This window comes from Macadamia integrifolia, chromosome 10 (genome assembly GCF_013358625.1).
Source record: "Macadamia integrifolia cultivar HAES 741 chromosome 10, SCU_Mint_v3, whole genome shotgun sequence".
NCBI classification, from domain to species: Eukaryota; Viridiplantae; Streptophyta; class Magnoliopsida; order Proteales; family Proteaceae; genus Macadamia; species Macadamia integrifolia.
In genome coordinates this window covers 9855493-9871041 of record NC_056566.1, presented here as the reverse complement: position 1 = coordinate 9871041, position 15549 = coordinate 9855493, and the positions used below count along the sequence as shown (strand labels likewise).

At 38.7% G+C, this 15549-nt stretch overlaps 1 long non-coding RNA gene across 1 annotated transcript in view; it reads left to right on the top strand.

Moving 5' to 3' along the window:
• The first annotated feature begins 14699 nt into the window (after nucleotides 1–14699).
• Nucleotides 14700–15549, top strand: part of LOC122091265 — an 11085-nt gene continuing 10235 nt past the window's right edge. Inside the window, exon 1 of the long non-coding RNA XR_006143899.1 lies at nucleotides 14700–14829. This is a non-coding gene — a long non-coding RNA (uncharacterized LOC122091265). The remainder of the gene's footprint in view (nucleotides 14830–15549) is intronic.

The window sequence follows — 15549 nt, the reverse complement described above, 5'->3', positions numbered from 1 at the left end:
CTTCGACAAAGAAAAGGAATACTTGTTAAATCCACTAGTTCTTATGCCACCATTAAAGGGAAAACCACTTCTGTTATATCTGCTAGTAGGGCAATTCTCGATGGGGTCCATGTTAGCTCAGAATGATAAGTAAAAGGAGTAGAATTGGCTATCTACTACTTGAGCAAGAAATTCTTGGAGTATGAAGTTAGGTATACATCATTAGAAAAGACTTGCACAACTCTTGTTTGGGCAACAAGAAGGCTATGACACTACATGGTGGCATATCCGATTCACTTGATTTCTAGAATGGATCCTATAGAGTAATTATTCGAAAAGCCCGCACTCACAGGTAGAATGGCAAGGTGGTTGCTATTACTCTCAGAATTTGACATTACATATGTCAATCAAAAGTCTATCAAAGGTAGGACAATTGTAGATCATTTGTCTGCACACCCCACAGAAGATGGAAGATCATTAGATGATGCTTTTCCAGATAAGGAAATCATGGTGGTTGAAGAAGAAAACTCTGTTAACACATGGCAATTATATTTTGACGGAGCAGCCAATCAAAGAGATTATGGGGTAGGAGTGTTATTAATAACACCCGACGAGCTGTATTTACCTTCATCATTTTGGCTTAATTTTTCATGCACTAATAATATTGTTGAATATGAAGCATGTGCAATTAGCTTGGAGATAGCTCTGGCAATTGGAGTGAAAAGAATCCTAGTGTTTGGTGACTCATCCATTGTAATCTGCCAAACTCAAGGGAAATGGAAGACCAGAGATGAGAAATTGAAGCCTTATCAAGAATATCTAGAGAAGATCTCTAAGCATTTTGAAGAAATCTCTTTTGAGTACTTCTGGAGAGATAGCAACCAGTTCGCCGATGCTCTTGCAACATTAGCATCAATGGTTGAGTGTAGTCCTATTGCCCAAGTAAGACCTTTTCTGGTTGAAAGAAAGGTAAAGCCCATCTACCACAGTTCAGTGAATGCCTTGACAATAGATGAAAGATCTTGGTTTGCTCCTATTATGGACTTCATCAGTGAAGGAAAATATCCTATGGAAGCAACGTCAGGGGAAAAAAAGTTTCTCAGAAAATATGCCATTCAATTCACATTGCAAGGTGATTTGTTGTACAAAAGATCATTTAATGGAATTCATCTATTGTGTGTGGATGAAGAATAGGTGTAGACGGTGATAGAAGAAATACATCAAGATATCTGTGGACCTCACATTAATGCAAGAATGCTAGCCAAAAAAGTCTTGAAATTAGGATATTATTGGCGCACAATGGAGGCAGACTGTGTAGATTTCATTCGGAAGTACCATAAATGTCAGATATTTGCCAATGTCATAATACATGTTCTACAAAGGAATTTCATTTGCTCAGTTCTCCTTGGCCATTCTCTACATGGGGTATTGATGTTATAAGAAAAATTACTCCCAAAGTATCAAATGGTCATGAGTTCATATTGGTAGCAATTGACTATTTCACCAAATGGGTGGAAGCACAGTCATATTTAGTCCTCACTGCTGCAAAGGTGGCCAAGTTTATTAAAGAGAACATGATTTGTCGACATGGGATCCCGCAACAACTGATATCTTACCAGGGCACTCATTTTCGAGGGCAAGTCGATAAAATTTGCACCAAGTTTGGGATCGGATGGCATAAATCTGTCATTTATTGGCCACAAACAAATGGGGCAGTGGAAGTAGCTAATAGGAATATGAAGGTAATTCTCCAGAAGATGGCAGATACACATAGAGATTGGGCTAATCACTTACCGTATGCACTATGGGAATATAGAATGTCGATTCGAACTTCTGCAGGGGCAATTCTGTATTTCCTTGTATACAAAATGGAAGCCGTGTTGTCAATTGAAATACAAGTCCCCTCTCTTCGAGTCCTCATAGAAAGAAAGCTACCAGAAGGAGAATTGGTACATGCTAAATATGATGAACTCAATCTGTTTGATGAAAAAAGGATGAAAGCCATGGACAATTTAAAAAAGTATCAGTTGAGAATGGCAAGAACATTTAATAAAAATGTTTGTCCTTGCAACATTGAAGTTGGAGATTTGGTTCTCAGAGAGCAAAGAGCAACTACACAAGATCTTCGGGGAAAATTTTGACCAAATTGGAGTGGTCCATTCACAGTGAAGAAAGTCTTGCCAGGAAAAGCCGTACTACTCATGGATTTGGATGGAGATGAATTGTCAGGTTTGGTTAATATGGATCAACTGAAAAAAATATTATGTTTAAGTTCAGGGTAACCACTTGAACTATGTTTGACCTGATTCCTCACAAGGGATACGTAGGCAACTCGACATGTTCGAGTGCTGTCTCATTTGTACCAAACTCTAAAAAAAAAAGGAGAATTTTCTTAGGGCATTGATTTAAAAAAAAATGAAAAAGAAAAAAAGAGATCCAAAGTTATGTCTCGAGTGTCCAAAAAAGGAAGCAAGACTTTAAGATCATCATCTTGCCACTTGGCACCTTAATTACTAGTCTGCTTGTTTTCTCTAGTAATTTGTTTCTCCATCATCAATGGTCTACAAAAATCGCCACTTGCCATTATCAATTACAAGTCAGATCATTCCCCACTTGTGGTTCTTTTTGTTCACCTTTCAACTTTAATATCCTATCTTCAGTATAATAGTTGGAATTATGATGAAGAACTTATTAGTCCATGAAATATTTTTCTTTCTATCAGAAGTATCTTCTCATAGAAAAAAAATATTTGCGAGCTTGTTTCCATGTCTTGAATATATTAATTGCACCTTTTTGTCAAGTTGTTCGCTTGTATCATCCAGGAACAAATCAATTATGGCTTATCCCCGTGCAAATACTCTGGATGAGACTCTACGCAGGTGGACTGTGAACATGAATTTGGATGATTCTAGGTGTTGGAAGACACAAATCTTCAGGTTCTTAGCCAGACTCGTTGCATGGAATTATACTATAATTTACTGAAGGAAGTTCTCAAGCATTGGGATTGTAACCTACATGTGTTCAAATTTGGGTCAATAGAAATTTGTCCAACTTTGGAAGAATTCAAAGCTTGCTTGCTCTGTCCACCCAAAGGGAAGCTTTTTCGTCCTACTCTGCAAGTAGACTACACCAAGGGTATCCAGGAATTCTTCGGATGGAATAAAAAGGAAATGAATAAGTTCATGGTTTTCAAGCAAATAGACATCTTTAAAGTAGCCAAAGCTTTTTCTCAATATAGATATTTGGAGGGAATGGATCAGTGGCGTAGAGGTAATATCTATCTGTTCTGCATGATAGCATGATACTTGTTGCGTTATCCTGGATGTGGAGTTGTTCCTGCCATCATCAAAGTAGTGTTACAACTTCAAAAAGGTTGTGACATTGTTCCTACAATCTTGGTTGAAACACTTAAAAGGACTGGACCAGATGGTCATTTCCAGGAAATTTGGTACAAATCACTACATAGGGTGCCCTATTTCTTTCCAACTTTGGTTGACTGAGAAGCTACAACTGTTAAGGTCTTTCCAACATAGTAAGCTGACAACCATTTAGTACTAGACAAGGAGGGAAATTCTAGAATTTTACTCAATTGCTAATTGGCAAGAGTACCTTCAAGAGAAAATTGAAGATAATATCATATGGACTTGTTAGTGGTCGCCAATTGAGAATCCAATTATGAATACCCCAGGGTGCAATTATGTTAGGCTGATGGGTTTGACTCACACGTCATTTTATCTATCTACTCATCTACGGTGGTAATATCAGTTACCTCAAACAGATCCAAGAGAAGTGGTGAACTTTTATCCCCCAAAGGAACTATCCACTGGTGTCATATATTTGCTGGCAGATTTGTGGCAAAGGTAGCTGGTGTAAGGTCTTTTAGAAGAAAGATTTCCAAACACTTCAGTAAAGACAATTGAAGATTTGGTTTTTTGGTTTATTGGACTTTCATGTAACCATTTTTCGTTTGTTGTAAACCTAAGCTTAGAGTTGAAATAAATTTAGCCTTTTCTATCTACCTTCACATAAGTGGTGGGAAAAAAAAAGAGAAGGGAATCGTGCATAACCTAAACAAAAGAAATAACATTGTTATAACATAACAAAACACCAACATCCATTGCATTCTCCCATGATATACACTAATGGTCTCAAAAAAAAAAAAAAAGGAGAAAGAGTCATTTCTACAACAGTGCCAGAAAGTGCCGATTGTATGGTAAAGATGATATAATAAAAATGTCATCTCCATAACAGCATCAGAAAGAGTCAATTCCATTTTTAAGGTACCATTATAAGAGTGACATTTCCCTAACAGTGCCAGAAAGTGCCAATTCCATGCCAAGATGCCATTATAAGAATGACATTTCCTCGACAGTGCCATAAGTGTACTTTAGTGTGAAAGTGCCGCGAAAAGAGCGTCATTTCTACAACATTGCCATAAAGTGCCTATTGCATTTGTATAGATGATATAATAAGACTGACATGTCCATAACAGCACCAGAAAGTGCCAATTCCAAGCCAAAATTTCATTATAAGAATGACGTTTCCCTGACAGTGTGAAGATGCATATGAAAATTCTTTTTTCCGTAGCAGTGCCAGAAAGTGCCGATTGCATTGCCAGGATGATATAATAAGAATGTCATCTCCACAACAGCGCCAAAAAGTGCCAATTTCAGCCTCATTTTCTATGACAATATTGGAAAATATTAATCTCAGTGTCAATTTTCATGTTAAGATATTAGTAAGATCAGAAGTATCAAGAAATATTACAAAGAGGTTAATTTGATCAGAAGGGCTGATGTACGTTATAAGAACGATATCCTTACAATTTCTCCAGTGAGTTGTCTCTCAGGTATGTATTCTCTTCTTCATTAGAATATAATTGTCCTTTAAGACAATTCCCTCATACTTGCATTCTTGGCCAAGTTCAGGAAATTTTGTATATGATTCAGTTCTAGTGGTATGATATACCAATACTAGTTAATTAGATATACTGTCATATTAATTTCTTGTTTTCATTGAATTTTACCACCAGAGTCTAATCGCTCGCCTTTTGCATTGCACCTCCGCTATTCCTGAGCAGGATATCGGTAATACATGCTCTTTGTTTTTCTTTTCTTTGCCCTTCGGCTGTTGCACAGTCTCGGTTATGATGAATTACAGGTAATGAGAGGACATATATTCTCTCTTGCAAAAAGAAGTTGAATTTTCGGCATGAGTCCAGATTATCCCAGAACTTGTGATCGGTTAAACCCGATATTTTTAATGACGTGGGGAGGGTGATCGAAAGTGGTCATTAATACCTTTTGCTAAAATATGACAATTAAGCCTAGCATGTGCTCGATTCCCATATCATTGGAAAGTATTCGAAAATATGGTCTCATTAATTTCTTGTATGAAAAAAATAGATATCTAGATGTGCCATAATGCCTACCTAAACTTTGAACTTGTTAAACCAGAATAAACCTGAACCAAACCAGACCAAACCAAACCCAAAACCAAACCAAACCCTAAACCAAATCAATCCAAATCCTAAACCAAACCAGACCAGAATAGACCAAATCAAACCAAACCCTAAACTAGACCAAACCCTAAGCCATACCAAACCAAACCAAACCCTAAACCATACCAAACCCTAAATCAAACCAAACCCTATACCAGACCAAACCCTGACCTAAATCAAACCCTAAACCCAAACCAAAATCCTAACCTAAACCAAACTCGAACAAAACCCTAAACTAAACCCTAAACCCGAACCAATACCCTAACCTAAACCAAACTCTAAATCTGAACCAAAACCTTAACCTAAACCAAACCCTAAACCAGACCAAACCCTAGACCAGACCAAACCCTAAACCAAACCAAACCTTATCTAAAACTTGCCGCCCAGCCTACAGCTACTGCTGTGATAATATTTCCACCGAGGGCTACTGCCGCCCAGTCTACGGGGTGGCCGCCCACCTTTGGGCATATATGGAAGCCTTACAGGGTGCCACGACACTTTTGAATACGTAATGGGGTGACACAGGGTTTTTCGGGGCATAATAGAGTGCCACGGGGTAGAGATCCGTGTAAGGCCTTACAAATCTGTGTAAGGTTTACACGCCCTAAAAAAAATTTTTACACCTCCTTTACAAGCTCCTACATGGCATGCCTTCCCTCTTCTATAAATAATGACCCCGGGTCACTATAAAACCCTAGAAAAAATAGAGGAGAACCCTTGAAGAAAAAAAATTGTTCCAGATGCTTTACAGAGAGAGAGAGAGAGAGAGAGAGAGAGAGAGAGAGAGAGAGAGGAAAGAAAAAGAATAGACCAAGCCGAGCATATTGAAGTTGACGGAGTCCACGTCATCTATTTCAGGTTAGTACGGAACTTCTGTTTAAGTTCATTTGTATTTAATTTTGATATTTTTATTACAACGTGAAATCCCTGCACAAATTTTTGAAGCTAATTCCAACCCTAGGAATACGGCACGGAAGCCTTGTCTAAATTTTTAGAGCTGATTCCGACCCTAGGAAATGGCGCGGAAGCCCTGCACAAATTTTTGAAGCTGATTCCAACCTTAGGAATACTGTCCAAAATTCCAGAGCTGACTCCGACCCTAGAACTACGACGCGGAAGCCCTACCCGAATTTCCACAGATGTTTTCGACCCTAGGAATACGGTGCGAAAGCCCTGCCCAAATTTCCCCAGTCAATTCCAACCTCAATAATGTAGTGTGGAAGCCCTGCTCAAATTCCCAGAAACCAGATCCCATGTTCATATCCTAGCAAAGAAACCCTGTCAGCTTTTTTTACCTAAGTGTTGGAAGTTTTTAATTTCTCCAAGAAAGAGAGGAGAAAATTAAATCGTCGCCCCTGAGTTGAGGAAAATTATCAGAAATTTCACTATTTTCATCGGTCGTTATCATGTAAATATTACATCATAATTCCATTTGCATGTATACTACATGCCTCATTTCTGTATATATTATTTTATATGTCTATTGCATAAAATAATAATTTATTCTTATTATTTCATGTATTAATTTTAGCATCTGTACATTAAACGTAACCTGTTTCATCATTTTATGTGTTATCGCATGTGTTCCTCACATGAAATTACGATCGTAAATGTCATGTCGTGGAGCATTGCACGTGTATGTAGATATGATAATTGCATTTTCTACTATTTTTTGTAGATTTTATTATTTCATTTGGTTTTAATATAGATCTATATTTCATATGATATTTCAATTATTTCCCACAATTCTTTCATGCAAGTTTATATATATATATATATATATATGTTTGCGTTATTTCACGTAATAGAACTTCCATGCTAGCTTAGGCTGTTAAAATTCACAGGGGAGAATATTCAAAATCCAAGCTTCTGATAGAAAGACCGGAAATTCCAGGCAAGGTGGGTGCCTAACACCTTCCCACACTCGTAACCTAACATGGACCCCTATCTCTAGAACAAACCAAAATATGGAGTCAAATTCGGGGGTTCCTTCCTTTGACAGGAATCCAACCCCCTATTCAAGCTTGATCCCTCGATCAAAATTGGGCTCCACCACTGAATCCTAGATGGTGACTCAAAAAATCATGCTTTCCCCATCCCCCCACAGTCGCCAGACCATGTTTGGAGACCAATTCGTCACCGGTACGAGGCAGACCAGGTGAGAAGAAGGAGGAGATAAGTGGAAAAGTAGGAAGAAAAGGTATTTTCACTTACATCCTCATTGAAGCTACTTTAGAAGGAGATAGCAGAGATGCTTCTTGAGTATCCTTCATAACGGCCTTCACGATAAACTCCACCCTTCTATAAGCATTATCAAATCTCCTTTTGTTGTGCTCAGTCCATATTTGATAAGGAATTAAAATAAATATGCCAGCTAAATCTCCTTCAACTCTGTCACAATTATGTTCCTTTTCCACCAAGGACATAATTCCTCCATGGAATCAAATCATGGCACGATATCAAGTTTAAAAATCTTAGGATCCTAGTCTAAATTTCTGAAGAAAGAGGGCAGCGAACAAATGCATGAAAAGAACTTTCACAAGCATTATGGCAAAGAACACACCTGGAAACCAGTGGAACTTTACATTTAAAGATGAATTTGAGTAAAGTCTCCAAGCCATTGATGCTTCCAAAACTGAATCTGAGTGCCGTCCCTGGAGATAGGATTCGCTGCTCATACGATCACCTAGTCGTACGAGTCTGCATCCAACACCTTGTCCCACCTTCTATGGTTACAAGGATAAAGAGAGGCATAATTAAGAACAAAAAGGACAAGTGTTGGACACTGATTCATACGACTAGGTGATTGTATGAGAAGCTGATCCGTTTTCCTATCCCCGACTACCCACCTTTCTTGAGAGTTTACAAGACTCCCAACTTTTTTGATACCTGGAAGAATGGTAGACGGAAAATAATTTCTTCTAATTGAACCATCTTCTAGTAAATAACGCTTCCTCATATAAGAAGCAAAAATTGACTTATCAGTCTTTATTATTCAACACTGGTTTGCTATGTGAGACAGGTTCACGACCTTTAGTCTTCTAATTCCCAAACCCCCCTCCTTCTTTGGCAAGCTGACCAAACTCCATCTCACAATAATAGACTTGGAAGACTCAGCATCACCAGTCCAGATAAAAATTTTTATCCACTTCTCGATGATCTTAATAATTGATAAAGGCCATAAATACATTGAGAAGTTATGAATTGGGTTACTTGTCAAGACAGACATAACAACCTCCACCCTACCTGCCATTGAAAGAAGCTTTCCCTTCCAACCTGCCAGTTTAGTTTTGAATTTCTCAACTAGAGTCTAGAGGTTTCCTTTCTAACTCTTCCTTTAAAGATTTGCACTCCAAGGTATTTTGGGGGAAAGTGACACTTTGTAATACCAAGCATCTGAATGAGTCGATGTTTTCGCACTAGTGAGATCTTTCCAAAGTAAACTTTACTCTTTTCAACATTCACAATCTTACGGGAGGAAGCTTGGTACATCTCCAGAAAGACTTTGAAATTTCTTAACAAATTTAATACATGCATTCATAAAAACAAAAATATCATCTGCAAATAACAGATGAGTTGGAATGTTAGTATGTCTGCCACCAACTAGAGCTCTTATTTTCCCCTCTTGGGCAAAGGCCAAAATATCTCTACACAGAACTTCTTCGGCAATGGGTCTCCATGCCTTAATCCCCTCTCAACTCTAAAAATCCCATTGGTCCTCCATTCACCAAAATTGATAGCATACAAGAGATCAAGATTTCGTGAATTCTCCCAATTAACTTTGAATGAAATGCAAACTTTCTCATAATATGAAAGAGAAATTCCCATTCAAGGGTGCCATATGCCTTCTGAACATCCAACTGTAGCCCAATACAACCACCATGACATTTAAAAAACATTAGATTCATCATCTCAGAAGCCATACTAACATTTGAAAAGATCATTGTCCCTTTTAAAAAGGCACCCTTTTATTTCGAAATAATTTTAGGAAGCACAAACGACGACTAGGTAGCCAATATTTTAGGAATTATTTTGAAAAAGAAAATGTCTAAGCAAATAGTTCTGAATTTAGTTACCTTTTTTGCCCCTTCCACCTTAGGAATTAGAGTAATAAAATTGCAGTTGATTCCTTTTGTCACCACGCCCTCTATAAAGAAATTCTTCACAGCTGCATAGATATCTAGACCTAAAATATTTCAACAAATCTGAAAGAAAATCCCTAGAAAACCATCTGAACTTGGACAACCATCCAAGATACAAATCAAAAACTGCCAGTCGAATTTCTCCCTTATCTGGAATGGCAATTAATCTACCATTCTTTTCCTGAGTAATTATGGATGAAATAGAATTCAATAAATCTTGATGCATAATCATCTGACCACATTTATGAAAGGCTTCAAAATGCTCCACAATATGTTGTCTAATTATGCTTTGAACAGAGATAATTGTGCCATCATCATATTAGAGCTCCCTAATAATACTCTTTGATCTTCTAATTTTGGTAGAAAGATGAAAGAATTTCGAATTCTTATCCGTGTGAAAATGGTCTGCGCCGTTGCACCAGTGCAGTGAGCATCAGGTGGCTGGGAGCCCCTTGAGGTGTGTGCCCATATGCTCTCAGCCATTTGATGCTGACTGCATCTCATTGCTCATTGCAGAGGATGTGGCCTCTTCTTATCCCCACTTCAACCATTTGAGACGAGATTTCCCAGCACAACCTTTTTTCTTGAAACTCCAAAGCCTTCATGTACTCATGCTTTGCTTCCACTTCTCTATAAAAAATAATATCATTTAAACCCACAGTTTCAATAAGCTCTTGAATGTCATCTATCATTGATCAAAGATTTCTATATGAAAAATACGAATAAGAGTTTCAAGAAGGGGAAGGAGCCCCCGACCCGCAATAGATAAAAGATGATTTATTCAATCACATAGTTTGGTTCCTCGAATATGGCTCCCTTGTGATAATATATTTGATTTTATAGAGGCCCAATCACTTTTATTCTTGCAACCTCCAGGTCTGCATGAGGAAAATTACTTCGAGCCCAATCTTTCAAGTGACTTTTCAGCCGCTTCAACTTACGCTGGACAATATACATTGGGGGTGCCTCTAACCGGAACCTCCCAAGAAGTTTGCACAGTGCAGCAAAAATCCGAATGCTCAACCCAAAACCTCTGCATTCGAAAAGGTGTATTTTTCACCTTTGGCACCAGCTCACATACTGCCATAATTGGGGAATGATCAGAAGTATGCACGCCCATCTGTCTTTAAAGAAACTTGTATCCAAGGTAGCTTGCACAGGAGTAGCGGTACTGGGGTGGTCAACTTGCAGTTTGGTCGTGACCACTTTTCCGCTTTGTTCAGGCAGAGAAGACCAGTTGGAGTCTATATCATATATAAGAGAAGCGAGGTGGCCCCCTTTTGGGATCTTAAGGGAGAGCAGGGGTGGTATTCCCGTTGAAGTCGTTTCGGAACTAGGAATCACCTCCACCCCCGACAGACTACTATTGCAAACTCCTGGTGTTCTACAACCACAGTTCTCCCCCTATCTCTACTTGGTACAGTAACTGGAGAGAGAGAGAGAGATCATCCTGTACACCTTCCGCCTCATCACAGATAGGTTTCAAGGAATCCACATCATTGGAGCCATCAGAATTCTCCTCTGAATCAGGGAGAGAATCCGAACCCCCTTCACTCCCAACACCATTAACACCTACCTGGGATGCATATGCAGCTACGTTCTTCACCCTCATCATTTCAACTACAGGAATAAAGAGTTCCCCGACACCCTCTTCCACTTCCAAACTATCAAGACCCAAAGGAGGAAGGACGTTCTCTATACTTCTTGAAGAATTTCTACTGCTGTTCACCCCTTTAGAAGGACCAGAGTCCAAAGTCCTGCAATTAGAGTTACCCCTTGGGTCCATACCACCTGAACTAGACCGTGCTTCCTGCACCAACTGAGATGGGAGGGAAGAACAAAGAGTTGCCCAGGAAAAAGATGGCCGCACCCTATCGTGACCTTGCTCTTGCGCTCCTATGGGAGGATTTCCTGCAAAACCCCTAGCCGTATCACTCCTTGCTTGATTCAAAACCCAATCATCAACAATTGTTCGCTGAATCTCTTCTGAAACTGTCTTTAGATGAGATTCTCCTTCCAAGAATGGATCTCAGAGGATCACCATACAAAGATTCCCCATGGCCATTAATAAACCGCCTATCTTCATCACCTTTATCAAAACCCTAGCCGCCACGATCTCTCCAGCCATCATGAACCCTCGCCTGTCTTATTTGAGCTATCTATTCCAACCATCCAGATTCTCTGTGTAGTTATGGTGCTGCACACATTTTTGAAATTTGTGGTATATTATTTTCTAGGGTCGAATCCACCCCGATCCAGTAAAGTGAATTGTCGGGACAAAATCAGTCTAAGTCTTAGCCGATCCCATTGATATAGATTGGAATCGGCTGATTCCAGCTTCTAGAACCTTGGATGTAATACCCAACCTTGAGGGGAGCTTCAGTGTCAACTCAGCATGGGATCAGCTCAGAGGGAAAAAGCCGATTGTTACATGGGTGGCGCTGGTTTGGTGTGAGAAGCTATAGCCACGTGTGTCCATCTTTGGATGGAGGCTGATGCGGAAAAAAATCGTCTGTTTTTCTTTATTCATGTTTTTCTTGTTTTGCTACCATCAGAAGGCGACAGGTGGCATTACTTTAAGTGAACGACCAAGATTGAATTAAAAACCAAACTGGATGTAATAACCCTCACCCAACTAAATTAATCTTGACCGTTGATGACATGTGTCATTTTCTGCAACTAACAAAACACAAGAAAAACAGGGAAGGAAAAAACAGACGATTTTTATCCGGCTGATGCATGAAAAGTTGCTGACTAATGGAGCGATTATGAGATAAAGAGTTAGCATGTGTCGAGAAGTGAGATGTGAGATGTGCAAGCGTTGGAAGTAAACCTCCCTTGGAGGTGTTCTAGTGTGTAAGCCAACTATGGGGTGGGTAAAGCTCAATTTTCATGGAAGTTCTATGGGGAATCCAGGAAGCACAAGGGCAGATGGGATCATGAGAGATCACAATGGTAGGTTTTTGTTCTCATATAGTGTGTACTTTGGGGGTTAAAGATATTTATGAGGCAGAGATTGAAGGTTTTATGCAAGGGCTCATGAAAGCGAAAGAGATGTCTATTACAATCCTTTGGATAGAATCGTATTCAACAGTAGTGATAACGGTGGTGCAAAAGAAGAAAATTCCTTGGTTTGCTCTTCAATGATGGATTCACATCAGACCTTACTTGGAGATGGTCACATGGAAGATCTCTCATAATTTTAGAAAAGCAAATTTGGTGATTGATTACCTAGCAAAGAAAGCAGTAAGTTGAAGTGTTCATCTTCAATGTTGCTTTTCGAGCTACATTTCAGAAATGATGGCAAGGGATGAAGCAACTAGGCTATATTATAGATTTGATTACTGTACGACTCGGGGTCCTATTAATGGCAATGCCGAAGGTGGGATCCCGTGCTCGTTTTGATCATGGTGATTATATTTTGTCTTGTGCCTTCTTTGTTTTTAAATAAATTATCCTCTAGCAAAAAAAATAATAAAAAATAATAAAATAAATAAAAGGTTCCACTTTAATGATCCATACACATTTTTTTTATCAATAAATCCTTGCCATATAATAATAATTCCCAAATGAAAAATAAATCTAGGTAGGGATAATTGGTCCCTACCAATTAAGGTCCACACCATATTTGTCCATTTAGGTAATCAGTTCATGTAGGCTAGGACGCTAGAGGTATGGATACGTTTCTATTTGGCTGGTTAGGTTGATTAATAGTCCATAATTGGACTTAAGGTAATCGAACTAATTGACTAATTAATCGGTCTAAATGGGTTTAAACATGGACCACAAATAAGCTATACTTGGTTTAAATGGGTTTAAATCGTCCTTAAACGGGATCAAGATGACCCAACTAATTAACTAATCGGGCTATAAAAGGTCCTTTACTGGACCATAAATGGGCTCATGATAATCGGATTAATTAACTAATCAGGTTATAAAAGGTCCTTAAATGGACCATAAACGGGCTCATGATAATCGGATTAATTAACTAATCAGGCTATGAAAGGTCCTCAAATGGACCATAAGCGGGCTCATGATAATCTCATTAATTAACTAATCAGGCTATAAAGGTCCTTAAATGGACCATAAACGGGCTATAATCGGTCTAAATGAGGTTGACTGTCGACCATGAATGTGCTATAATTTGTCTAAATGGGTTTAAATGGACTAGTCGGGCTATAAACATTTGGTTTGTTGGTGGATCACAATATTTGATGGGTCACTGTTGGTGATCATTGGGCCACTACCTTACATCGAGAACACCTGATTAGTAATTGATCAATGCTCGAGCCCGACAAGTTTAGTGCTAGATTGGACATATCGGTGCGAGCCAACTTTTGACACCCTTATCTCTAGGTAGCGTTTCTTCATTAATTTCATGGGGCTTACTCATAAGGCTGTCATTCACTTCCACCTAATGTCAATCGGTATGATATTTGGTACAACACAGTAGGTCAAGATTAGATATAAAAAATTATATCGTATCGAGAAAATTCTTATATTTTACGTCGATATCGTAGCAGCTCAATATGGGTTCTATTTTATACTTTTGCAATTTTTTGCCAAAATACCGTATACCTAAACCTGGACTATGAAAAAGAAAACATGAAAAGGAGGGTGGGTGGGGGGTAGAGTATAGACATTATTATTATTATTATTTTTTACTAAAAGATCAGTATTAAAAAAAAATTAAAGAAATACAAAATAAAGACGTCACATCTATCCTATGGAACAGCCAAAAAATCCACCAACAAGACTCTCCACTTTTGGCATTGTCATCAATAGGTAGACTATCAAAATATGAATCTAGGTCTAGACTGAGACCTCAAACCTAGCCCACCATGAACTTGACTCAGGGCCAGAGATTTTCAACCTTGACCCCCCCGGCAAGTAAAAAATCTTAGCCCATGCCTTGTTTGGACTTAGGGCGAGCTAGGACGGATTTGGGCCGATAAGGCCAAACTTGCTCCCCTAACCCTACTTGATCACACCACTTGGTCCAATCATACCCGTTGGTTTTAAAAGTTCTTAGTTATAAATAGGATAGTAATGAAAACCCTAATCAGACTCTTGCGATTGAAGAATTCGCAAAGTCGTTGTGACGAAGAGAAAAAGAGAGTCCTACCCTATAAGGGTTTCACCATTGAGTGGCGACGGGTTCAATCAGTGCTGCTTTCCTTCGGGGGATTTCTCTTTGCAAATATAAAGGTAACCCTAACCCTTCTTTGATAGATTGGCCAACACTATTGTATTTGATGATGTGTTCTTGATGGTCAAATATCCCTTGTAAATGTTAATGTTTGCCTTGTAGTGATGGAGATGCCTGTTAATCCTACAATCCCTTGTTTGGTTAAGATTTCCTAGCTAATTTCAACAATGGCATAATAAATTTTGGTTTCTTTGATATTGTTCCCATATGGATATAGGGTCCTTTGTAGCACTACAAGGTGTGTAGAGTAGATTCAAGGACTGGGAATCCTTAGATATGCAGCCCAAGGCGCTACACGACCTATAACGATCCGAGCTCTTGAATCTGTGCCACAGGTGTGTAGCACTACAGAATATCTAGTTCCCATGCATCACAAATCCGCACAAGCCAAAGACCATCGGGACTTGAGTAAAACTCCCTTTGTTTTTTGTAATAATCCTTTGTAACACACTTCTCCATCCCTTTTCTTCCTCATCACCCTCCTCCCTCTGGGTGTCACCGCCAGAGTTATCAATTCGGCCGAATAATTCACGAATTATTCGGCCGAACCAAATTTTTCTGAATTTTATCAAAAATTCGGACCGAATCCGAATTAAAAATAAAATTCTTTAAAATTCGTGACTTTTTCAAAACTGAATATAAATCGCGAATAATTAGGACCGAATCCAAATTAAACCGAATTATTCGGTTTATTTAAACATTATTTAAAAAAAAAAAAA